This window comes from Oryctolagus cuniculus, chromosome 1 (genome assembly GCF_964237555.1).
Source record: "Oryctolagus cuniculus chromosome 1, mOryCun1.1, whole genome shotgun sequence".
NCBI lineage: Eukaryota > Metazoa > Chordata > Mammalia > Lagomorpha > Leporidae > Oryctolagus > Oryctolagus cuniculus.
The window spans coordinates 111,399,618-111,425,587 of record NC_091432.1 but is presented as its reverse complement, the minus strand read 5'-3'; the positions used below and the strand labels follow the sequence as shown (position 1 = coordinate 111,425,587).

General features: G+C 50.4%; 1 long non-coding RNA gene and 1 pseudogene across 1 annotated transcript; both read right to left on the bottom strand.

The window, feature by feature from the left end:
• Positions 1-500: 500 nt before the first annotated feature.
• On the bottom strand, positions 501-25,012 carry LOC127488412 (uncharacterized). Its single transcript, XR_007916113.2, has 3 exons — positions 24,779-25,012; positions 14,712-15,010; positions 501-1,401 (listed from the first exon to the last, which is right to left on the bottom strand). It is a non-coding gene; the product is annotated as an uncharacterized lncRNA (long non-coding RNA).
• Positions 20,522-20,617, bottom strand: LOC127488418 (small nucleolar RNA U13; annotated as a pseudogene).
• Positions 25,013-25,970: the final 958 nt, after the last annotated feature.

The following is a 25,970-nucleotide window of genomic DNA, read 5'->3' as shown; positions in this document are numbered from 1 at the left end:
TGCTGTAGCAGATTTGGTTCATTATACAAATAGGAAGCCTGAGTTTCAATTTCAACGCCCCAGGCCCTTCTCTAAGCATACCCCAAACACCGTAAGGCTCTAGCCACGCTCTCTTGGGGTTGTGCGTGTACAGGGAGGCAGCCTGGCACCACCCTCGAGGTGAAAAAGCAGAGGTGGACAGAGGAAGGCCACACGCCTGTGTGTGCACGGAGAATGCAGCTGTTGCCGAACTGTTCCCGAGGGTGGCCGAGTGGCTCATTTCCATAGAGTATCCGTATAACCTCCCAGAAACCCATCTGCAGCTTCGTCTGTAGATAGATAAGGCTGTTCAGAGACGTGAAGTGAGTTGTACAACGTCACAACCAATGATTGCAAAGCCTAGATTTAAACATAGGCCTGTCTGAATCGAGAGCCTGAGATTTTTTAATTATGTGGACATAAATAATTTAAAAACTAAGTGTTCCTGGGCCCTCAAGTACACACAGTGCTTTTGCATTTGATTTTAATTAAGTTAAATACATTCAGTGCCAACTTTGTACATTTGTGTGACTTGAGCTAGTATCAAAATAATTTAGTTTCTCTGAATATCCTTTCTGCTTCTTCGGTTACCAGGCAGTTGGGTCTCTGATGATCACTGGAGGGAGGAACAGGAGCCTGAGTGTCAAGGCCAAGGTTAAGGGGGTTGGGGGTTCACGAAGGAGAGATGAGCCAGCATATGCCGGAGAGAGGAAAACGACTCAGCAAGAAACAGCCAGGAAAGGCACTTCAAGAGGAAGCCTGAGAAGTCTTTCCATTAGCGCTTTCTGCGATCTGTTACAAGGCCAACTCTCCAGTTCTCAAAAGCCAAAGAAAGCAGAATGAACCAGACCCGGATTGTTGGCAGGTGCTCGCCAAGCCGGCCGCAGAGCACATGGGCGGCTCAGAGTCACAGACGTGGCTGGCCACCACCCCAGGCACAGCCCTGCCCTCCGGGGTGGGCGATGCCAGCTCCTTGGCTGGGGCGGGGGCGGGGGAGAGGCCGGAAGCCAGGTGGCAACGCAGCAGTGAGCCGCGAGGCTTTGCGGAGGGAGAGACCGTGTCCTACAGTCCTTTGGCAAGCGAGGGGACTGCAGGATTCCTGGGGAAGGGGTGGGGAGTGAGGAGGAGAGGATCATTGTTGCAGGGCTCCAGCAGGGAAGGAAAAGCTGTAAACTTCTGCTTCTTGGCCCAGCTCCCAGCACAGCTCTGCCTGGCACCGTCCAGTTGCCTGGGCAGTTTCCCTCTTCCTCCTTCTTTTACTCCTGGGCTCAGACGGCCCACTGTGGCCCACCGTGGCCCCCAGCTCATGATTCAGACTGAAATAGCGGCCGCTTTGCATGCCACTGCAGGCTGCATTTCACTTCCTGTTTCTGTGAAAAGGACCTGTCAGGAAAGCAATACAAAATGTCAAGTTCCGGTCTGGCATTCCCCACTCACCTTGAATCTTGTAGCTTGACTTTTGCGGGGTTCCCACCCATGCCCAGAGTCCCCGCATGCTAATCGGCTTGTCTGGTTCAGAGAGAGCTGGGCGTGATGATGTCACAGCGCTGTGAGGTCACACTTGGCACCTTACAGCTCCTTCCAGGGCTGGCCAGAGTCCCGGTTAGTCCCCCCATCCCGTTCTTGCTCAGGACTCCCCTATTGAGAAAAGGTGCTGTAAAGGAGATACCAGTTTCCTCCTCCTACACAGCTGGTGATGAGGCCTGGACATATTTTTGCAACTGTCTGGTCTGGAGACTCAAACTTACAAAAGTTGGCTGGTCCTTGTTAGTGTCTCACACACACCTGTCTTAAGATAGCTTAGCCTTTTTTTTTCTTGTCTTAGACAGAAATAGATAATGACTTCACACCACCTTTTGCGGTCACCTCCTTCTCTTGAACACGTTCCTGAATTCAGAACCACTGAGATTTTTCTCACAGTCCTGAGGAGCTGAAGCTCAAGAGTTTCTGTAAGACACAGGGAACTTGAACTTGGATATTTTTAAGTAAGGGAATTGTCACTGTCTACAGCTTTTCCCACCAAGGGATGCGTGTATCAGCATTTCTGGCCGTTGGGGCTGCTTAGAGGGGGCTAATATTCCTTGCAGACATGGATCGGTTTCTCTGACCCATTATCCAGCCCTTCACTTCCTGAGGAAAAATTCCTTGCCAGATATCCATATAGGCTTCCATATCCCTTTAGTCAGAAAGCCTCGTCCCACACGTGGTGAGGGAACGACTCGTGTGCTGAGAGTGGGGGAGTTGGGGCAGTCATTTGGCATAGTGGTGAAGATGCCACTTGGGATACGCACATCCCACGTCAGAGAGCCTGAGTTCGAGGCCCAGCTGTGTTTCCAATCCAGCTTCCTGCTAATGCTCACCCTGGGAGGCAGCAGGAGAGGGCGCAAGCACTTGGGCCTCACGTGGGAGACCTGAGAGTCCCAGGCTCCTGGCTTCAGCCTAGCCTCGCCCTGACTGCTGCAGGAATGTGGGGAATGAACCAGATGGACAAACTCGCTCTGTGTCGCTCCTTCTCTCTCTCTTTCTGTATCTCTGCATTTCAAATAAATGAAAACAAATTGTCTTTAAAAATTTTAGAAAAAGATCTGGGGAGTGATAGGAAAGCTAGGATCCAAATAATTAGAATTGATCAAGGACCAAGCTGAAAAATAAATGAACTTGAAGAGTTCACAAAAGAGGAAATATAGTGAGCTGAAAGACACATGGGAACATCCCCAACTTCACTGGTAACAAACAAATGCAAATTCTAAAAGCCAGGTACCATTTTCATCTTTAAAAGTCTCAAAAGTTATAAAAAGAAGGAAAAGAAAAGAATACCAGTGCCGGCAAGCACGCAGCGCCACGGGCATCCTCACGCCCTGCTGGCGGCGTGGAAGCGGGCATCACTTCTGGGACCACGTCAGTTATGTTCCCGTTAAATATCCCTGAGAAGGCGTGAGCGGCAGCCTGGGGGTTACCGTGCCCACCTCTCACATCAGGGTGCCTGAGCGTCACACAGACTCCTGCTCTTGACCTGAGCTTCCTGCTAATGTGCACCCTGGGAGGCGGCACTGATGACGCAAGCAGTTAGGTCCCTGCCACCTGGGTTGGGTTTCTGGCTTCTGGCTTCAGTCCCACCCAGCTCCAGACATGGCAAGCATTTGGAGAGTGAGTTAGCAGATGGATTCTCTCTCTCTCTCTCTCTCTCCCCTCTTTCAAATAAATAAATAAAATTGGATGAAAGAGGTCTTCCATCAGGTGATTCACTTGCTAAAAAGCTATAATGGCTAGAGCTGAGCCAGATTGAAGCCAGGAGCCTGGAACTCCATCCAGGTCTCCCATGTGGGTAGCAGGGGCCCAAGTATTTGGGCCATCTTCTGCTGCTTTCCTAGGCACATTAGCAAGAAGCTGGATCAGAAGGGGAGCAGCTGAAACTCAAACCAATATGTGACACTGGCATCACAGGTGGTGGCTTAACCCACTGCACAACACTGGCCCAAATAAACCTTTTTTAAACAAAGATAAATGTTAGAGCAGGTATCTACCAGTTACAAGAACATTTCCAGGGAACCTAAAGCCCTCCTTAGTCTAAGATTCAGGAAAGCCAGCTAAGGAAAGTAATAAAACCACTTCAAAAGTATAATTAAGGGGGCCAGCACTGTGGTGTAGAAAGTTAATCTTCCACCTGTAGTGTTGGCATCCCATATGGCCGCTGGTTCAAGTCCCAGCTGCTCCTTTTCTGATCCAGCTCCCTGCTAATGCATCTGGGAAAGCAGCAGAGGGTGGCCCAAGTACTTGGGCCCCTGCACCGATGTAGGAGACCCGAAAGAAGCCCCTGGCTCCTGGCTTCGGATCTGCCCAGCCCCAGCCATTGTGGCCATCAGGAGGAGTGAACCAGCAGATGGAAAATCTCTTTTCTCTCTCTCCTTCTCTCTCTGTATTTCTGGCTTTCAAGTAAATAAATAAATCTTCAAAAAAATAAGAAAGTATATTTAGGATTGACAGCTAATGGAATTTCTTTAAGGGGGTATGAAAATGTTCTAACATTAGATAATAGAGATTGTTGTGTGACCCTATAAATATATAGAAAACACTCAACTGTACAGTTTATTTTTTAAAAAGATTTTATTTATTTATTTGAGAGAGAGAGACAGAAAGGTTTCCCATATGGGCGCTGGTTTGAGTCCTGGCTGCTCCACTTCCGATCCAGTTCTCTGCTATGGCGTGGGAAAGCAGTGGAAGATGGCCCAAGTCCTTGGACCCCTGCACCCACATGGGAGACCTGGAAGAAGCTCCTGGCTTTGTATTGGTGCTGCTCCGGCCGTTGTGGCCATCTAGGGAGTGAATCAGCGGTCAGAAGACTTTCTCTCTCTCTTTCTGCCTCTGCCTCTCTGTAACTCTGTCTTTCAAATAAATAAGTAAATCTTTAAAAAAAAAAAAAATGTCTAGGGGCAGGGCCGGCGCCATGGCACAGTAGGTTAGTCCTCTGCCTGCAGTACCAGCATCCTATATGTGTGCCGGTTCTAGTCCTGGCTGCCCCTATTCCAGTCCAGCTCTACTGCTATGGCCCAGGGAAAGCAGTAGAAGATGCCCCAAATGCTTGGAGCCCTGCACCCACGTGGGAGACCAGGAAGCAGCGCTTGGCTCCTGGCTCCTGGCTTCGGACCTGTGCAGCTCCTGCCGTTGCAGTATTTGTGGAGTGAACCAACGGAAGGAAGACTTTTCTCTCTGTCTCTCCCTTTCACTGTCTGTAATTCTAACTCTCAAATAAAATAAATAAAATCTTTAAAAAAAAAAAGTCTAGGAACTGGTCCAGAAGCCTGCACCCCATATCAGAGTGCTTGATCCGAGTCTAGCCTGTGCTTCCAATTCCAACTTCCTGTTGCTCTGCAGGTGATGGCTCAAGTAGTTGGGTCCCTGCCACCCAGAGACCCAGACTGAGACCCAGATTGGGTTCCTGGCTCCTGGCTTTCGCCTGGCCCGGTCCCAGCTGTTGCAGGCATTTGGGGAGTAAACCAGTGTATGGGAGATCTCTGTGTGTCTGTCCTTCTCTGTCTCTCTGCTTATCAAATAAATAGAAATAAATTAATTCATTAAATAGATATTTACTTTGAATGACATGTGAATTACATTTCAATGAAGCTTTTTTTTTTTTAACTTTTTTAATGTTTGGGGCAAGAACAGGTATTAATGTAGTGCATGGGCCCATGGAGCAGGATTTACAAGTAACAGAGAAAGCAGCGCCTTTACCGCTTAGTGATCCAGGAAGGAGAACGCAGTTAACGTGAATCGAAGCCCAGCGTGTGGGGAAGATGAAGAGGGAGCCCAGACTGTGGCCGGGTAAGTTACCTCCCAGGGCTCTGAAGAACTTGCAGGTGCAGTTACTATTTAATCAGAGATAGGTGGGGAGGCAAGAGAAGGCCTGGAGACCGCACACAGCAGAGGTCTCTGAAAGCAGCAAGGGTGGAGTGAAAGCAGAAGGAATCGTCCAGGCGCCTTCATGAGCTCAAGCATTTTTGCAAACTGAGCTCTGTAAGGGAGAGGCCTGGTCAGCTCAGCCACACCTGTATCCTCAGCGCCTAGACCCCTCCCTGGTCCATGACAGGCCTGCAAATATTGGTTTAAGATTGAATGCTGCCTCCCCTGGAGTTGGCCTGGGAGGGAGGCCAATCCTTAGGCCGGAAGGGGACACAGTGACTTCTGGACGAAAAAGCAGCGAGAGTTTGAGGAGCTGTTCTCTGGTATTCGGTATGTTTGTTTTTGTTTGTCATTTTTGGTTAAAATTTCGGTTCAAATTTGGCTAATTGCTTTTCCTGCATCCATTGAGATAATCATATATCTCCTCTCCTTCATTCATTTAATCTGGTGGGTTTCATTAATTTCTTTTCTTTTTTTTAAGGTTTTATTTATTGGGGCCGGCGCTGTGGTTAATCCTCCGCCTGCTGCACCGGCATCCCATATGGGCACCGGTTCTAGTCCCAGCTGCTCCACTTCCCATCCAGCTCTCTGCTATGGCCTGGGAAAGCAGTGGAGGATGGCCTAGGTGCTTGGGCCCCTGTACACACATTGGGGACACAGAAGAGTCTCCTGGCTCCTGGCTGCAGATCAGGTCAGCTCCAGCTGTTGTGGCCATCTGGGGAGTGAACGCAGCGGATGGAGGATCTCTCTCTCTGTCTCCCTCTCTGTCTATAACTCTGCCTCTCAAATAAATAAATAAAATCTTTTTAAAAAAAGTTTTATTCATTTATTTATTTATCTGAAAGACAAAATGACTGAGAAGGAGAGAGAGAGAGAGAGAGAGAGAGAGAGAGAGATCGCGCTTCCATCTGCTGGTTCACTCCCCAAATGCCTACAACAACTGGCACTAGGCCAAGCCAAAACCAGCAGCCAGAAACTCCAACCAGGTCTTTCCCACGGCTGGTAGGGACCCAAGCACTTGGGCCATCACCTGCTGCCTCCCAGAGTGTGCATCAGCAGGAAGATGAACGAGAAGTGGAGGAAGGGCTCCATTACAAGCTCTCCGCGGATGAGGTGTAGGCGTCCCACAGGCAACTTAAGCTGCTGGCCACAGCACCAGCTCCAATTCACTGATTTTCAAACTTCGAATTCTTAGGAAAAACCCACATTGGAATGCTGCATGATCCGTATTACATATTGCTGGATTCAGTTTCTTAATACTTTGTTGACAGTGTCACTTTGCATCAGTGTGCTCACTTGTGTCTTTCAAGAAATGTATCCATTTTAAGTTTTTAAAAAAGCTCATTTATTTGAAAGGCAGAGAAGAGAAAGAAAGAAAGATCTTTTACTACTTTACTCCCCAAATGGCTGCAACAGCTAGGTCTGAACCGGGCCAAAAATCCAAGAGCTGGGAACTCCATGGTGATCCCCCACATGGGTGGCAGGGGTCCAAACAGTCGGGCTATCTCCCACTGCCCTCCCAGGTGCATTAGCAGGAAGCTGGATTGGAAGCTGATTGCTAGGACTCAAACCTGCTCTCTGATACAGGATGCCAATGTACAGGAAACCACCCGCTGTTTGTTTTTTAAGAACTTTGGAAGAGAGTCCCTTAATTTTTTTAACTTTTCATTTTATTTATGATACCAACACACACACACACACACAGAAACAGAGAGATAGACTGGGAGAGATCTCGCATCTGTTGGTTCATCACACGAATGCTTGCAGCAGCCACATCGGGCCAGGCTGAAGCCAGAAGCCCAGAACTCAACCTGGGTTTCCCACGTGGGTGGCAGGGACCCAGGTACTTGTGTCATCGCTGCTGCCTCCTAGGATGCACCTTAGCAGGGAGCTGGATCAGAAGTGATGTAGGCAGAACCAGGCGCTTGGGTATGGGACGCAGGCAACCCAAGCCGTGACTCAGCCGCTGTATCAAACACCATCCTTCGTCTAAGTTGTTCAATCCTTACTGGTATAAAGGCTTGTTATAATGTTCTATTGTTGTCCTTTTAAAGGACAAGTTTAAGGGAAGCCTCTAGGAGGAGTTCCCACGGAAGGATGGGAGGGAGTCAGTCAGGGAAATCGGGGAGGGAAGAGGACTCGAAGCGGAGGGAGTAGCAAGGTCAAGACCGTGGCTCAGGAGTTTGAGGAACTGAAAGGAGGCTGATGCTGCTGGAGACGAGTGGGAGAGGTGCCCGCCGGGCTGGAGGGTGAAAAGGTCAGGTTATGCAAGCTTTAAAGGGCATGGTGGTTTCTCCATGAGTGTTCACGCTGCCTGGGTTCTGATTCCACCTCCACTCCGTGCACATCTGAGCCCTGCACTTGCTGGCAGCACAGCAAACCAAATGTGGCCTTTTCTCTGCACCATGAGGAGCGACCGTGCAGGCTGAAGCACAACAGGGGACAAGGCAGAGGTCCGAGCGCATAGCCAGCCGACGGCGCGGAAATAAGCCATGCTGGGGGCCAGGGCGGCAGCACAAGCTGTTGGAGTGCACTCTACTACTTAAGACCCAGCTCTCCGCAGATGGAGAACGTCCACCACCTCCGGGCCACAAGGTTGCCTTCCGGAGACCACCTGGCTCACAATAAACCGTCCCTGCGGGTGCCTGGCCCCAGGTCTCTGACGATCTTGACAATCTCTGTTCTCAGTTGTGGCCAAAGGCACAGTGTGTGCAGCAAGCCACTCCTGTGCTGCCTTTAGAAAGAAGGTGGGGGGCCGGCGCTGTGGCTGCTGTGGCATAGCAGGTAAAGCCGCCACCTTGAGTGCCCCCATCCCATATGAGCGCCAGTTCGAGACCCGGCTGCTCCACTTCCAATCCCGCTCCCTGCTATGGCCTGGGAAAGCAGTGGAAGATGGCCCAAGTCCTTGGGCACCTGCACCTGCGTGGGAGACCTGGAAGAAACTCCTGACTCCTGGCTTCTGATCAGCGAAGCTCCAGCCATTGTGGTCATTTGGGAAGTGAACCAGTGGATGGAAGACCTCTCTCTCTCTCTCTCTCTCTCTCTCTCTCCCCCTCTCTCTCTCTCTCTTTCTCTCTGTAACTCTGCCTTTCAAATAAATAAGGAGGGCGTGGCAGGGAGCTTGGCTGTCATCCTAGGACTGCTGGAAAGTCACTGAAGGAGCTGGGTCAGGAGCCAGCATGATCCGGTTCTGGTTGTTTTCCTTATGGAAATATTATTTTATTATGGAAATATTCAAGTAAATTTGACAAAAAAAAAAAAAAAAAAACAAATATTTTGCCCTTCCCACATGTGGCCCATTACTAACTTAAAAAAATATTCAGGATTTAAGAATAAAACAGGCTTGAAGTGAAATGGACACTATGAGAAATGGTGACTTGATCAGCCCTTGCCCTGACTGTTGATGAACAACTTAATACTTTATCCATTTTAGTAATTTTTTTGTTCTACTTAATACTATTGGTTGAACTCTATAATTAATACACAATTATTCTTAAGTGTTGAAACTTAACTGAAAAGTGATCCCTGTTAAATATAAGAGTGGGAATAAGAGAGGGAGGAGATGTACAATTTGGGACATGCTCAATCGGACTTGCCCCAAATGGTAGAGTTAGAAACGTGCCAGGGGATTCCAATTCAATCCCATCAAGGTGGCATGTACCAATGCCATCTCACTAGTCCAAGTGATCAATTTCTGTTCACAATTGATCATAATGATAGGACTAAGAGTCAAAAGGATCACATAAACAAGACTAGTGTCTGCAAATACTAACTGATAGAATAAAAAAGGAAGAGAATTATCCAACATGGGAAGCGGGATACACAGCAGACTCATAGAATGGCAGATGTCCTAAACAGCACTCTGGCCTCAGAATCAGCCCTTAAGGCATTCAGATCCAGCTGAAAAGCCCATGAGTATTTCGGGCATGGAAAGTCAAGACACTGTGGCAAAAAAAAAAAAAAAGAAAAGAAAAAGAAAAAAAAGAAAAAGAAAAAAAGAAATGACCTAAATGAAAGATCTCTGCGAGTGAGATCCCAGTGGAAAGAACAGGTCATCAGAGAAGGAGGTACCTTTCTCTGAAGGGAGGAGAGAACTTCCACTTTGACTATGACCTTGTCTAAATATGATCACAGTCGGTGAACTCAAAAGGCCTCCATAGCCTTGGCAACTCATGACAAGAGCCTAGGGTGATTACTGACGCCATAAACAAGAGTGTCAATTTGTTAAGTCAACAACAGGAGTCACTGTGCACTTACTCCTCATGTAGGATCTCTGCCCTTAATGTGCTGTACATCGTGATTTAATGCTATAACTAGTACTCAAACAGTATTTTTCACTTTCTGTTTCTGTGTGGGTGCAAACTGTTGAAAGCTTTACTTAATATATGCTAAATTGATCTTCTGTATATAAAGATAATTGAAAATGAATCTTGATGTGAATGGAAGGGGAGAGGGAGTGGGAGAGGGGAGGGTTGCAGGTGGGAGGGAAGTTATGGGGGGAGGAAGCCATTGTAATCCATAAGCTGTACTTTGGAAATTTATATTCATTAAATAAAAGTTAAAAAAAAAAGAATAAAACAGGGGCTGGCGCCATGGCTCACTTGGTTAATCCTTTACCTGCGGTGCCACCTTCCCATATGGGCGCCAGGTCCTAGTCCCGGTTGCTCCTCTTCCAGTCCAGCTCTCTGCTGTGGCCCAGGAGGGCAGTGGAGGATGGCCCAAGTGCTTGGGCCCCTGCACCCGCATGGGAGACCAGGAGGAAGCACCTGGCTCCTGGCTTTGGATCGGTGAAGCACGCTGGCCGTAGCGGCCATTTGGGGGGGTGAACCAATGGAAGGAAGATCTTTCTCTCTGTCTCTCTCTCTCACTGTCTAAAACTCTACCTCTCAAATAACTAAAATCTTAAAAAAAAAAAAAATAGAATCCTGAGTGGAGAAAGCATACCACAACTTTAAAAGAATGATAAAGCAGAAATTCTTGATATTATAAGCTATTTTGCATCCTCATAACATATCATTTACATGTTTTAAATAATGACGAGTGACCATAATAATAATAAACAACATATCTGCTTCCTTTGATAGGTTATAAGTTTCAGAGGTTTGCTATAAGAAAGCAATACAATAATAAATGCACATTTAGTATTATCCTAAACCAGCATATTGTAACAAGAAGTCTTTCAATAATATGTAAACATGATCTCCACCTGACACACATGCATAATAATAGAAAACGTGAAAAGACATTAGTTAAACAACATTAAGTGGCGCGGACATTGTGAAACAGTGAGTTGAGCTGCCATTTGCGATGCCTGCATCTCATATTGGAGTTCAAATCCCTGCTGCTCCGCTTCAGATCCAGCTGCCTGTTAATGCACCTGGGCAGGTCGATGGTGGCAGCCCAACGACCTGGGCCCTTGCCACTTACATGGGAGACTCTGATGAAGTTCTGGGCTCCTGGCTTTGTCCTGGCCCAACCCTGGGGGTTGCAGGCATTTAGGAACCAAACCAGCAGATAAATAATCTCTTTCTCTGCCTCTCCTTCTCTCTGCCCTTCAAATAAATCAGCAAATAAACGTTTATTAAAAAGCAACACAAAATAAATGCCATTTTAAAAATTGAAAGGAAGAGGCCGGCGCCGCGGCTCACTAGGCTAATCCTCCACCTAGCAGCGCCGTCACACCGGGTTCTAGTCCCGGTTGGGGCGCCGGATTCTGTCCCGGTTGCCCCTCTTCCAGGCCAGCTCTCTGCTGTGGCCCGGGAGTGCAGTGGAGGATGGCCCAAGTGCTTGGGCCCTGCACCCCATGGGAGACCAGCAGAAGCACCTGGCTCCTGGCTTCAGATCAGCGCGGTGCGCTGGCCGCAGCACGCCAGCCGCGGTGGCCATTGGAGGGTGAACCAATGGCAAAAGGAAGACCTTTCTCTCTGTCTCTCTCTCTCACTGTCCACTCTGCCTGTCAAAAAAAAAATAGAAAGGAAGTGCTACAAATATTAAGTATTTAAAAGTTAGTATTCTTGGTGCCGACGCTGTGGCACAGTGGGTTAACGCCCTGGCCTGCAGTGCTGGCATCCCATATGCGTGCCGGTTCTAGTCCCGGCTGCTTCACTTCCAATCCAGCTCTCTGCTATGGCCTGGGAAAGCAGTAGAAAATGGCCCGAGTCCTTGGGCCCCTGCACCCATGTGGGAGACCCATAAGAGGCTCCTGGCTCCTGGCTTCGGATCGGCGCAGCTCCGGCCGTTGCGGCCATCTGGGGAGTGAACCAGCGAATGGAAGACCTCTCTCTCTGTCTCTACCTCTCTCTGTAACTCTTTCAAATAAATAAAATAAATTTTTTTAAAGTTAGTATTATTTTTCAGAAAAAGGTGTTTTGTTTATTTGTAAGGTGGACTGACAGAGAGAAAGGAAAAGACAAGGAGAAATATCTTCCATACTCTGGTTCTGTCTCCAAATGGCTGCAACAGCCAAGGCTGGGCCAGGTGAAAGCCAGAAACTCCATCTGAGTCTCCAGACCCAAGTACCTGGGCCATCTTCCACTGCCTTCCTAGGTGACTTAGCAGGAAACTGTACTGGAAGCACAGTAACTTCTTAGTATTCGTCATCTTTGTTTCGTGACAACTATTCCAGATATAAAAGAAAACTCTTGGGGCCAATGTAGTGGCGTAGAAGGTAAAGCCATTGCCTACAACACCAGCATCCCATATTGGCAGTTCGAGTCCCAGCTGCTCCACTTCCGATCCAGCTCTCTGCTATGGCCTAGGAAAGCAGTAGAAGATGGCTCAAGTCCTTGGGCCCCTGCACCCACGTGGGAGACCTGGAAGAAGCTCCTGGCTCCTGACTCTGGCCTGGCCCAGCCCTGGCTGTTGCAGCCGTTTCGGGAATGAACCAGCAAATGGAAGATCTCTCTCTCTCTCTCTCTCTCTCTCTCTCTGTCTCTCCCTCTCTTTCTCTGTAACTCTGTCTTTCAAATAAATAAAAAGCCTATGTAAGAGTACACGTTGTCTCAAATGAGCTCACTGCCTTTTTTATTATTATTATTTATTTATGGAGCCAGCACTGTAGCATAGTGGGTAAAGCCGTGGCCTGCAGTGCCAGCATCCCATATGGATGCCAGTTCGAGTCCCGGCTACTCCATTTCCAATCCAACTGCCTGCTATTGTGCCTGGGAAAGCAGCGGAGGATGACCCAGCTCCCTGAGCCCCTGCATCCATGTGGGAGACCCAGATGAAGCTCCTGGCTCCTGGCTTCAGCCTGGCCTGGCTTCAGCCATTGCAGCCATTTGGGGAGTGAACCAGCAGATGAGAGACTTCTCTGCCTCTGCCTCTCCTTCTCTGTAACTCTGAATTTCAAATAAATAAATAAATATTTTTTAAAAATTATGTATTTATTTGTTTGAAAAGAGTGACCGAGACATAGAGAGAGATCGTCCATCCCCTGGTTCACTCCCCAAATGGCTGCAATAGCTAGGACTTGGCCAGGCAGGAGCCTAGAAGTCAGTTTGGCTTCCACGTGGGTGACAGGGGCCCAAGCGTGTGGACCATCATCGGCTGCCTCCCCAGTGCATTAGCGGGGAGGTGGATCAGAAGCAGAGCAACTGGGATTCAAACCACTGCTCCTATACAGGGTGCCAGCGTCCCCAGCGTGGGTTTAACCTGCAGAGCTGCAGCACCATCTCTGCCTCCCCCCCACCTTTTTAACTAGAAACAGCCCCTTATTTTAAGTTTTTATTTCATTATTATTTTTTAAATTTACTTGAAAGGCAGAGAGACATGGAGAGAAAGACAGACAGACAGAAGGAGAGATCTATTTGCAGATTTACTCCCTAAATGGTCACAACAGCCAAGGCTGGACCAAGCCTAAGCCAAGTCTGGAACTCAACCCAGGTCTCTCGTGTGGGTGGCAGTGGCCCAAGCACGGCAGCCGTCACCTGCTGCCTCCCAGGTGTGCATTAGCAGGAAGGTAGAATGGCAGCCAGGACTTGAACCCAGGTACTTTGATATGAGATTTGGGTGCCCCAAAAGCAGCTTGACCACTGAGCCCAGTGCTTGCCCCCAAGGTCATTTCCTGTTGTAATGCTTGCCCTCATTTTGTTTTACTATTGAAATTTGTATTACTTTTGCAAATTCAAATTTTACATCAGCTTCTGCTTTCACTCAGTTTGCTTTAGAGCAGCATTTACAAATGACTGTAACTCAGCAAATATTTAAACACTAAAAAAAAAAAAAACTCAATGCACTTAATACTTAAATAAGTAGTATTCAAATAACATAATATTCCTGTCACTATACAGAATCCCAGATTGATATTACAGATTTAGGGGCCAGTGATGTGGTGCAACGGGTAGGGCCACCGCCTGTAGGGCCAGCATCCCATTTGGGTGCTGGTTCGAGTCCTGGCTGCTCCACTTCCAATCCAGCTCTCTGCTGTGGCCTGGGAAAGCAGTGGAAGATGGCCCAAGTCCTTGGGCCCCTTCACCCACGTGGGAGACCCAGAAGAAGCTCCCAGCTGGCTCCTGGTTTCTGATCGGCGCAGCTCTGGCCATTGCAGCCATTTGGGGAGTGAATCATCATATGAAAGACCTCTCTCTCTCTCTGTGTCTCCCTCTCTCTGTCTATAACTCTGCCTCTGAAATAAATAAATAAATAAATAAATAAATAGAAATTACGATTTAAGAACTTACTTTGCCTCCCAAGCCTGTTATGTCTTTGTTGACCACTCAACGGATTTATACAAAGTCAACTGTGCCTATGAAGTCACTACTAGTTTATCTGCAAAAATACTTGCCTTTAGCCACAGACAGGTCACAGATACAGAGCACTGAGCTGACAGGGAAGGAACACTGACATGGGTGGGCTCACGCTACGCTCTGGCTAGCTACACCCCGTGAATCGATTCGACAGTCCCAAGGCAGACTTTGTCAATGCAGGGACAAGTCCGCACAGCGCGCAGATGAGCACCAGCAACTCAGAGGGAAACGAGCGTGGATAGTGGGGGTGGGTGAGGACGGAGAAAGCAGGGAGCCTCCAGGCTGAAGAGGCGTGGTTTTCTGCATGGGGAAAGTGAAAGGGTGGGGGTGCCGTGGTGAGCCCGGCCCACCTAGAAACATGGGTGGGATTTCACCAGCCCTTGCTTGGCTGAGTTTCTGTTGTCACTGGAAAGCCGGTGGGACTTTCTCCTCCGAGGCCAGCCAGGCCTATGTGACAACGACTTCCGCTTCTCCCCTGGAGGCCACAGCTCACAGCTGCCGTGGGCCGCCTTGGGGCCACGGGGTCTCCGTGCGCGTGGACCGGGGCCTCACCGGGTCTCAGCTGTCCTCAGCTTCAGGCCTGGCTCTTTCTCTTCCGTGTTCTCTGCTCTGATCCTCGAGTGGGCCAAGGCTTCCCGTGAGCCAGCTGCTCAGTGAAGTCCCTCCGTGGCTGACGTGGTTTGCGCTGACGTCGTGCCCACAGTTTAAGGTCACGCTCTCCTCGTGCCTGTGATTGCTGGAATTGCCAAATCCTTTTTTGTCTGGCTCCTGGTTTCATGTAGAGGCAGCTTCTCTACCCACATGCTCATCCAAGTGTAGCAGTCCGTCCACGCGATAGGTTACTCCACAGCCTGTGTGAAGAGTGAGGTAGATTTACTCACACACTGATATGGTAAACTCCATCGATACATAGATATGACCAATCTGGTAAACTCCGTGTGTGTGTGTGTGTGTAATTGATTATTTGAAAGGCAGAGCATCAGAGGGAGAGACAGCAAAGACAGAGACAAAAAAAAGATCATCCACCCAAGGGTTCACTCCCAAGTGGCTGCAATGGGCAGGGCTGGGCAAGGCTGAAGCCAGGAGCCTGGAACTCCATCCAGGTCTCCCACATGGGGGCAGGGCCCAAGAGCTCAGGTCATCTCCTGCTGCTTTCCCAGGCTCTTTACCAGGAAGCTGGATCAGAAGCAGAGCAGGCAGAACCTGAACTGGTCTCTGATATGGGATGCTGGCATCGCAAGCAGTGGCTTAACCCACATCACCAGAATGCCAGATATGTTATTAGGTTAAAAAAGGCAATGAATAATGTCTGCAGTACTATGAGTGTGTGTCTCTTCATAATTGCGTAGAAATCATGCTGAAAGGATATACATTAAACTTTTTAAAAATATCTATTTATTTGAAAGTCAAAATTACTGAAAGAGAGGGAAAGACACAAAGAGAGCTTCCATCTGCTGGTCCAGATGGCTGCAATGGCCAGAGCTGGGCCAGGCAGAAGCCAGGAGCCAGGAATTCTATCCAGGTCTCCCACGTGGGTGGCAGGGGCCCAAGGACTTGGGCCATCTTCCACTGCTTTCCCAGGCCACAGCAGAGAGCTGGATCAGAAGTGGAGCAGCCAGAACTTGAACTGGAGCCCATATGAGATGTGGCGATTTTACCTGCTACAACACAACACTAACCTCCCCACCACCACCACCACCATTAAACTCCTGACTCCAGTTGGAGCATGTATATGGCAGGAAAGAAATGATAATTTCAGGGGCCAGCGCTGTGGCGCAGCAGGTTAACCCCTGGCCTAAAGCGTCGGCGTCCCATATGGGCGCCGGTTCTAGTCCCGACTGCTCCACTTCCAATCCAGCTCTCTGCTATGGCCTGGGAAAGCAGTAAGAAGATGACCCAAGTACTTGGGCCCCTGCACCCACATGGGAGACCTGGATGGAGTTCCTGGCTCCTGGCTTCTGCCTGGCCCAGCTCTGGCCGTTGCAGCCTATTGGAGAGTGAACCATCGGATGGAAGACTTCTCTCTCTCTCTCTCTCTTTCTCTGCTTCTCTTCTCTCTGTATAACTCTGACTTTCAAATAAATAAATAAATTTTTTAAAAAAAGAAATGATAATTTCATTTTTTATTTTATTCTAAATTATTCTAATTTATATATGCTAGGTTTTAAACTTTTTTTAGATTTATATATTTACTTGAAAGACAGAGTTTACATAGAGAGAAGGAGACAGAGAGAGAGAGTGAGAGTGAGAGAGGTCTTTCATCGGCTGGTTCACTCCCCAGAGGGCAGCAACAGCTGGAGCTGTGCAGAGTAAAAGGAGCAGAGTGAACTTTAAAGGGTAACAAAGCCAGCAGGAAAGGCCCCCAGCAGAGGCAGTCTCAAGGGCCTCTTTTAGTATCTGCCTTATTATCACAAAAAACGCCAGGGGCAGGCATGCGGCATAGCCCTGGACTGGGATACCCGGCATCCCACACGGGAGCGCCTGGGCTTGGCTCCCAGCTCTGCGTCTGACTCCAGCTTCCTGCCGGTGCAGGCCCTCGAGGCAGCGGTGGCGGCTCCTGCAGTTGGGTCCCTGCCACCCACAGGAGACCTGCATGGAGTTCCCAGTTCCCAGCTGCAGCAGGGTGCAGCCCTGAGCATGGGGAGTGACCCAGTGGATGGGATTCCGCCCCCCCCCCCCCGCCTTTAAAATAAACAATTCTTTTCTTTTTTCTTTTTTTTTTTTTTTTTTTTTTTGACAGGCAGAGTGGACAGTGAGAGAGAGAGACAGAGAGAGAGGTCTTCCTTTGCCGTTGGTTCACCCTCCAATGGCCGCCGCGGCCAGCGCGCTGCGACCGGCGCACCACGCTGATCCGATGGCAGGAGCCAGGAGCCAGGTGCTTTTCCTGGTCTCCCATGGGGTGCAGGGCCCAAGCACCTGGGCCATCCTCCACTGCACTCCCTGGCCACAGCAGAGAGCTGGCCTGGAAGAGGGGCAACTGGGACAGAATCCGGCGCCCCGACTGGGACTAGAACCCGGTGTGCTGGCGCCGCAAGGCGGAGGATTAGCCTAGTGAGCCGCGGCGCCGGCCCAACCCCTCTTCCAGGCCAGCTCTCTGCTGTGGCCAGGGAGTGCAGTGGAGGATGGCCCAGGTGCTTGGGTCCTGCACCCCATGGGAGACCAGGAGAAGCACTTGGCTCCTGCCTTCAGATCAGCGCGATGTGCCCGCTGCGGCGGCCTTGAAGGGTGAACCAACGGCAAAAGGAAGACCTTTCTCTCTGTCTCTCTCTCTCACTGTCCACTCTGCCTGTCAAAAAATAAAAATAAAAAAAAATAATTTCAAAACAGGGACGGGCACTGTGGCGCAGCAAGCTACGCCACAGCTTGCAGCAAGGCAACCCACATTGGAGCGCCTGTTGGAGTCCCGGCTGCCCCAGCTAATGCACTTGGGAACAGTGGAGGATGATACAGGCACCTGGGCCCCTGCCACCCAGGTGGGAGACCCAGACAGAGTTCCAGGCTCTTAGCTTCAGCCTGGCCCAGTCCTGGTCATTGTGGCTGTTTGGGGAGTAAACCAGAAAACAGAGAATCTCTCTGCCTCCGTCACTATATCACATTGCCTTTCAGATAGACAGATAAATAAATAAACATATAAATAAATAAATAAATAACACAAAAAATTGAACCATAAAGAAAAGTTAAACCATCTGCAGACCCATCACTTAGATTCAACAATTATTGATATTGGTCAAGTCACTTAATTTGTAACACAAATAAATGAATGCTAAACCATTTGAAAGTTCACCCCTAAGTATTTAAGGACTTAACTCCTCAGAATGATGTTCTCTTTTTAGAAAAAAAATTTTTATTTATTTACTTGAAAGGTAGAATTACAGACAGTGAGAGGGAGAGACAGAGAGAGAGGTCTTCCATCTGCTGATTTACTCCCCCAGCTGGCCGCAATGGCTGGAGCTGCACTGATCTGAAGCCAAGAGCCAGGAGCTTCTTCCTGGTCTCTCACACGGGTGCAGGGGCCCAAGGACTTGGGCCATCTTCCACTGCTTTCCCAGGCCATAAGAGAGAGCAGGATCGGAAGAGAAACAGCCAGGACTACAGCCAGTGCCCATATGGGATGCTGGCACTGTAGGCGGCTTAGCCCACTACGCCACAGCGCTGGCCCCAGAATGACATTCTCTTACATAGCCGCACTGTTATTATCAAACACAAAAGTCAACATTAATTTCTTTTAATTACCTAATGTGGAAAATGATCCCCTATCCCTAGTGCATTTAACCCAGACTCTCAAGCCCTATTCTCTCCTTAGCTTGCAGTTCCTCAGGATCCCCCATGATGGCTACAAGTCAGCTCCTTGCTGAAGAGTAACTCGCTAAATTAGGCAGTGGTGCAAGGGTCCAGGGAGCCCCACAAGGCCAGCGCTGTGGTATAGCAAGTTAAACCACTGCCTGTGGCGCTGCAGCCCCCATGGATGCTGGTTCAAGTCCCACTGCTCCATTTCCCATCCAGTTTCCTGCTCCTGCGCCTGGGAAAGCAGTGGAGGATGACCCAAGTGCTTGGGCCCCTGCTCCCGTGTGGGAGACCTGGAGGAAGCTCCCAGCTCCTGGCTTTGGCCTGGCCCAGCCTCAGCCATTGAGGCAGTTTGAGGAGTCAACCAGCAGATCTAAGATCTATCTCTATCTTGACTCGGTCTCTCTCTCCGTAACTCTGCCTTTCAAATAAATAAATCTTTTTTTTTTTTTTTTTTTTTTTTTGACAGGCAGAGTGGACAGTGAGAGAGAGAGACAGAGAGAAAGGTCTTCCTTTGCCGTTGGTTCACCCTCCAATGGCCGCCGCGGCCGGCGCGCTGAGGCCGGCGCACCGCGCTGATCCGATGGCAGGAGCCAGGAGCCAGGTGCTTCTCCTGGTCTCCCATGGGGTGCAGGGCCCAAGGACTTGGGCCATCCTCCACTGCACTCCCTGGCCACAGCAGAGAGCTGGCCTGGAAGAGGGGCAACTGGGACAGAATCCGGCGCCCCCACTGGGACTAGAACCCAGTGTGCCGGCACCGCAAGGTGGAGGATTAGCCTAGTGAGCCGCGGCACCAGCCTCAATTAAATAAATCTTAAAACAAAACAAAACAGTGGGTGCCTCAAGACCCCAGATTTCAAGATGCATAATTCAGTTTTCTCCTCTGTAGTCCATGCCCCACACTGGACTCCATATTGCGATGCTTCACAAGAACCCCAGACCCTGATCCAAGTCACGACGACACAGACCACAGTACACTCGGCACGCCCCTCACAGCGCTCTCAGAAGAGCACACCAGCCTCCTGTCACTGATAGCAGAGGACGGCCACGAGCAGATGGACAAGAGACCACACACTGCTCCTTCCCAGCTTTCGTCTCTAAGAGCAGCCACTCAGGGCCCACACTGTGGCGCAGTGGGTTAAGCCGCTGCCTGTGACTTTTTTTTTTTTTTTTTTTTTTTTTTTTTTTTTTTTTGACAGGCAGAGTGGACAGTGAGAGAGAGAGACAGAGAGAAAGGTCTTCCTTTGCCGTTGGTTCACCCTCCAATGGCCGCCGCGGCCGGCGCGCTGTGGCCGGCGCACCATGCTGATCCAAAGGCAGGAGCCAGGTGCTTCTCCTGGTCTCCCATGGGGTGCAGGACCCAAGTACTTGGGCCATCCTCCACTGCACTCCTGGGCCACAGCAGAGAGCTGGCCTGGAAGAGGGGCAACCGGGACAGAATCCGGCGCTCCGACCGGGACTAGAACCTGGTGTGCCGGCGCCGCTAGGCGGAGGATTAGCCTAGTGAGCCGCGGCACCGGCCTTGTGACTTTTTTTTTTAAGATTTATTTATTTATTTGAAAGGCAGTCACAGAGAGGCAGAGGCAGAGAGAGAGAGAGAGGTCTTTCATCTGCTGTTTCACTCCCCAGATGGCCATCTGATCCGAAGCCAGGAGCCAAGAAGCTTCTTCCACGTCTCCCACGAGGGTGCAGGGGCCCAAGGACTTGGGCCATCTTCCACGGCTTTCCCAGGCCGTGGCAGAGAGCTGGATGGGAAGTGGAGCAGCCGGGTCTCAAACCGGCGCTCATATGGGATGCCGGCACTGCAGGCGGTGGTTTTACCTGCTACACCACAGCGCCAGCCTCAGTAAATAAATCTTAAAAATGAGACTCGCCACTGCTCCTGCCTCCAGGAGCCTGGGAATGGGTGACAGCCGCCTGACTCCTTGTCCTCGTCCTGGCTGTGAGGAAATCACCCCACCCCCATCTCAGTGTCCGTGATTGGCTCGCTGTGCATTAGACAGTAGAACAATTCTACAGCAACAGCTAGTCCGAATAAAAGTCATCTCCAGTTCCCTAAAATGCCCTTTTTAAACAAAAATCAGATGGGTAAAGTGCCAAGGTGAGGGAGACACATCTCGTAGGAGAACGTGAAAACCCCAGTCACCACCCATGCTTCTGTACCACAAAAGAATCCCAAAAGGTCTTCAAAGGGTTGTTGTTCTCACAATTCAGGATGCAACCCAGGTCACACGCTGTGCCTTAGTGTGGTTTGCGTTATGTGATCTTGATTGAGTTGAGCCTGTGTTTCCCGGAACCCCTTCCCCTGAACAGTTTCGGGTCAGAATTGAGCAAACGAAGCATTTGCATGCGATTTGGAAGGCAGAAATGAAGCAGCGAGCCACATTCCCTGAAGGTCCCTGTGGGCAGACGTGGCGACAGAAATGTCAGTGAGCTCCAGCTTGTCCTCGCTTTGCTCTGATCGTGTCCGCTGCCGAGTCCCCGCGCCTCCAGACCCACGGAGGTGGCGGCCACACAGACCCCCAGCAAACCCTCCCGTCACAGCCTCTGGTGAGCTGCGATGCCCGCGTGGGAGGCTCCTCCTGCTCCTCTGACTGTTGTCCGGGTCCCCCACCTCTGTGGCTCCTTCCACAGTTACGGCAGGTCCAATGCCCGTAACACATTCCGTATCTCGCCGTAGAGTAGCTCTCGTTCCCGGCCAGCAGGATTACTGGTACTGGCAATGGTTTCAGGGACAGACTCCTGCGGAGTGGAATCTGGAACTTTCTGAACTCTGGGCTTCGTGTCCCCACCTCAGGTTTGGGAAAGGGACCGAAATGCCTGCAAAGAAACGCTTCCCTTCTGTAGCTTCAGGGGCAAGATTCTGATAACCAGACCTAAACCTCCCCCTGCAGAGGGTTGACTGCTGATGTGAATTGAATCCGAAACCCAGCCGGGTCTCGTATGTCAAAAATAAGACAATGATTGGAAAAGCGTGAGACTTGGAATTTTAGGATGGGAACGTGTGGTTGGATTCCAAAGACGCCAAAGACCAACAACCCTGAATCTAGCTGAGCTTCCCTCAGCAAAAAATGTGACCCTTCCTCTCCATCTGAAGTTAATTTTCCCTTACCTGAACAACAAGCATGGGCCTCCCTGGAGGAGGTGGCCTTGCAGCTCTCTGCTGGTCGTCCCCCTAGGAACTAACCCTACCGCCTCTTCTGGATCTGAGACTAGATTCAAGCCACTGCAGGCCCCCGCGTGACCGGTGAGGAAATACAGGGTTTGCCAGGAGAAGGCTGAGAGTCTTCAGTTCACACGTTGTTTCACTTTTTGTTCTGACATCATTTCATACTTAACAAAGGTACACAAGCAGCACAGATAATCCTCTTGACTTTTTTTTTTTTTTTTGAAGATTTATTTATTTATTTGAAAGGAAGAGCAGCAGAGGGAGGAGAGAGAGAGAAAGAGAGGGAGAGAGAGAGAGAAAGAGAGAGAGGGAGAGAAAGGGAGAGGGAGAGAGACAGAGAGAGAGGAGGGAGAGAGAGAGGGAAAGGGAGAGGGAGAGAGACAGAGAGAGAGGAGGGAGAGAGAGAGAGGGAAAGAGAGATCTTCCATCTTCTGGTTCATGCTTCAGATGGCTTCAACAACCGGTCCTCAGTCAAAGCCAGGAACCTGGAACTCCATCTGGGTCTCCCCCGGGGGCGGCAGGGGCCTAAGCCCTTGGGCCATTTTCCACTGTCTTCCCAGGTGCATTAGCAGGGAGCTGGGAGCTGGATGGGAAGTGGAGCGGCCGGGACTTGAACCTGGGCTCACATAGGATGCCGGCATCACAGGCAGCGGCTTGACTGGCTGTTTCACCAGGCTGGCCCATCCTCTTTACTTTTTATCGAGATTCCTCAAATAGGGGCCAGTGTTGCCGTGCAGCGTACGAAGCCGCCACTTAGAATGTTAGCATCCCACATCAGAGTGCCAATGCAAGTCTGAGCTCCTAGCTTCCAACTGAGCTCACTGCTCACTGCCTGAGAAGGCACCAGAAGATGGCCCAAGTGCTTGGCCACCTGTATGTGGGAGACCAGGATGGAGTTCCTGGCTCTTGGCTTGGGCCTGGCCCAGACCTGGCTGTTGCAGCTATTTGGGGAGTGAACGAATGGGTGGAAGATATCTCAATCTCTCTCTTTCTCTCTCTCTCTCTCTCTCTCTCTCTCGTTCTGCCTTTCAAATAAATAAATCTTAAAAAAAAAAAAAGTGGGTCCGGCGCTGTGGCATAGCGGGTAAAGCCGCCACCTGCAGTGCGGGCATCCCATATGGGCACCGGTTTGTGTCCCAGATGCTCCACATCCGATCTAGCTCTCTGCTATGGCCTGGGAAAGCAGTGGGAAATGGCCCAAGTCCTTGGGCCCCTGCACCCATGTGGGAGACACAGAGGAAGCTCCTGGCTCCTGGCTTCGGATCGGCACAACTCCAGCCGTTGAGTCTGTGTAACTCTGACTTTCAAAATAAATCTTTAAAAAAAAAAAAAAAAAAGTATTCCTCAAATGCCAGTTATGTTGAAGGAAGCCTGGGGAATGGATCTTAAAGTATTGGATCGGGAGAGGAAGAATAGAATTTTGGATCTGGCTGGATCTATTGAAGTGGGTGCTGTATTCTGACTTCTGCTCTAAACATCAGGATGTGTTGACTTTCTGAGCCTGCCCCTTCCTGGGCTAGCCCCTTCTCCCAGGCAGCAAAGAGCCCTGCCCTTCATCCGCAAACAACGCAGGGCCAGGCCTCCTCGTGGCTCCCACACCCTAGCAGGCCAGGCTCCTCTGCCCCATCCAAGGCCAGGTTCCAGACTAAGAACCAGCCCAAACCACCACAATCATTCAAACCAGCCTGTCCTGCCCCGTCCTGCCCTGCCTTGCCCACTGAAGCGCCTCTGGAGGCAGCAGCATACAGCTACCCCTCCACCCTGCCTTCCGCCTCCTCCCGCGTTCCCAGTGGCCTGGCCTGCCTCCTGCTTCTCAGACCCGAGATGGTAATAAACTTGGCTTTCCTGAGCTTCTCCTCTGCCTCCTCTCGCAGCCATACCTGGCTGGCCATCTGCTAAAAGGAGGTAAAAGAGGAACACTAGCAGATTCTGGAGTTCACACAGGAAGGGCTCTCGCAGTTCGTTTACCATTAAACTCCCCGGGTTGTTTCACTGATTGAAGCTGGGGTGTTTGAGCTCCACACAGCAAAGAGGGAAGTATCCAGGATGTGGATGGAGTAGACGTCACAGCGGAAGCCTCGCTAACTGTATTCCTGGGGGGGGCCCAGAAGACACGCGTGGGTGAGAGGCGCGCCAGCATTTTAAAGAGCTCCATAGCGGTTATTCTTTGAAGGGAAGTCGTGGAAGCAAGAAATGCAGCCACCAAATGGGTCCTGGAATTCACGCAAAGCGAATGATGAGCTATCCGGATGTCGGGAGCCAACTGGAGGCGCTCGGACACCGACTGTGTTTGTGTAGCTGTGGCAATGTGCAGCAGAGCCGAAGCAGGAATCAAAGCGGTCTCGCGTGGGTGATGGCTGGTAACATCCCCGGGACACAAGTGAACAGGCAGCCGCCTGGAGACCTGCTGGATTTGAGCAAATGGAGAGGCTCTGGTGTGGTGAGCAGAAGTCTGGCTTCTGACAGTAGGGAGTCGGAGCCCTTTGGCCAATTCTTCAGTTGGAGACCTATTCACAGACCTCGCCCCTTGAAGAAAGGGCTGGGGCCTGCTATATATCCAGAGTGTTACGGTGAATCTCCCTCCCAGTGTGGCCCCACAGAGACATTGTACAGGGTGACGAAGCACCGAGAAGAGAGAACCTTGAACCCAGACTCTGAATGGCTGTGTTCTGTCATCCGCGCGTGGGCTTCCGGAGTCAGACACCTACGGACCTGCGGCCCGGCTCAGCGTCCCCAGAACCCAGCCCACATTACTGCCCCAGCGCCCGTGGATGCAGACCGAAGCTTCCACGTACTCAGCACACTCGTTCTCTGACCCATGGAATGAAGGCTAACATGACAGAAAGGGACGAGTGGAAGCCTCTAGAACTGTGTCTATGCAGCACAAAAGCAGACGGCAGGCAGTATCCCATCCCGAGAGGACTGACGAGGTCAGTGCCACCAACAAGGTCTTGAAGGGCACAGAGGCAGTGACCTCCACCATACTATCCCCTGAGAGCCTGCCTGCTGGCACTCATGGGCCTTGGAGAATGGCAATGGCTTATCCGAAACGTGGTGACCCCAAATGCAGCTGCCGTCCTGGGTATGATTTGTTTGCTAAAGCAAGCCCACACACCCCATGTCACTTAGTCTGTAGCTAACACGGTGAGAGCTTTTAGTTCCATACCTTTTAGGAAAGACTGCCAGACCTGGTTGTCCTTTAGCTGGCTGGGCCTCACCCATACACCTGCACTGCACTCCCCTGGGGCTCCATCAACTCTCTGGTCTCTGACACAATCTAGTCGGCATTGAACGTGGACCAGGAATGCAGGCTGGCATGCTCGTTGGCAGACTGTCCAGTTCCTCACCACAGGTGTCTACCTCGGGCCACCTGAGTGCCCTCAACGGGGTGACGGTTTTCCCCCAGGGCAGCCTCAGGGAGAGCAAGGTGGAAGCTACAGTATCTTTTGTGATGCAGTCTCGACATCACACACTGTCACTTCAACTGTACCTACTGGTCACCCAGGTAGGGCCCACCTAAGGGAGTAGCTACCAAGAGGCAAGGATTAGTGGGAACCAACCTGGAGACTGACTACCATGGTCATGGAAGTTAGGAAAGTTCTTCGTCCCATTCACTTAACTTTCCAAGATTGTGGTTTTTTCAACCCAAGCATTTATGTTTTAAAAATGCTATGCAATGCAAACAGCAGCATTAACATTGCCCTTGTGTGGATGAAGACTTAGACCAGAAGACACGGGTTCCTGCAGCCGATGCTTGAGCAGTTTTTTCTCTTAACATCTTTGGACCTTAGCTTCCATGCTCCTAAAATAAAGAAGATTCCTTCCCCTCCTTCCTCTCCCAAGGAGGTTTCTGAAAGTGTTTTTAGTTCATTAAAAATTCAATCCTCGGTGTGGCTGGCATTGTGGTATAGCAAGGAAAGTCCCTGCCTGAGCTGCAGGTATCCCACATGGGCACCAGTTCTTGTCACATGGGAGACCCAGGTAAAGCTCCTGGCTCCCGGCTTTGGCCTGGCCCAGCCCTGGCCATGCAGCCACCTAGGGAGTGAACAGAAAATGAAAGATTCTCTCTCTCTCTCTCTCTCTCTCTCTCTCTTTGTAACTCTTTCAAATAAATACTTTTTAAACAGAAGTTTATATTTGGGTCAGGCATTGTGGCACAGCAGGATAGACCACTGTTGGGATGCCCACTTCCCATATCAGAGTGCCCGTTTGAGTCTCCTGTGCTCCACTTCTGATCCAGCGTCCTGCCAGTGCATCCTGGGAGGCAGCAGATGATGGCCCAAGTCCTTGGGGCCCTGCCGCCCATGTGGGGGACTCGGATAGAGTTCCTAGTTCCTGGCTTCAGGCTGCTGTGGCCA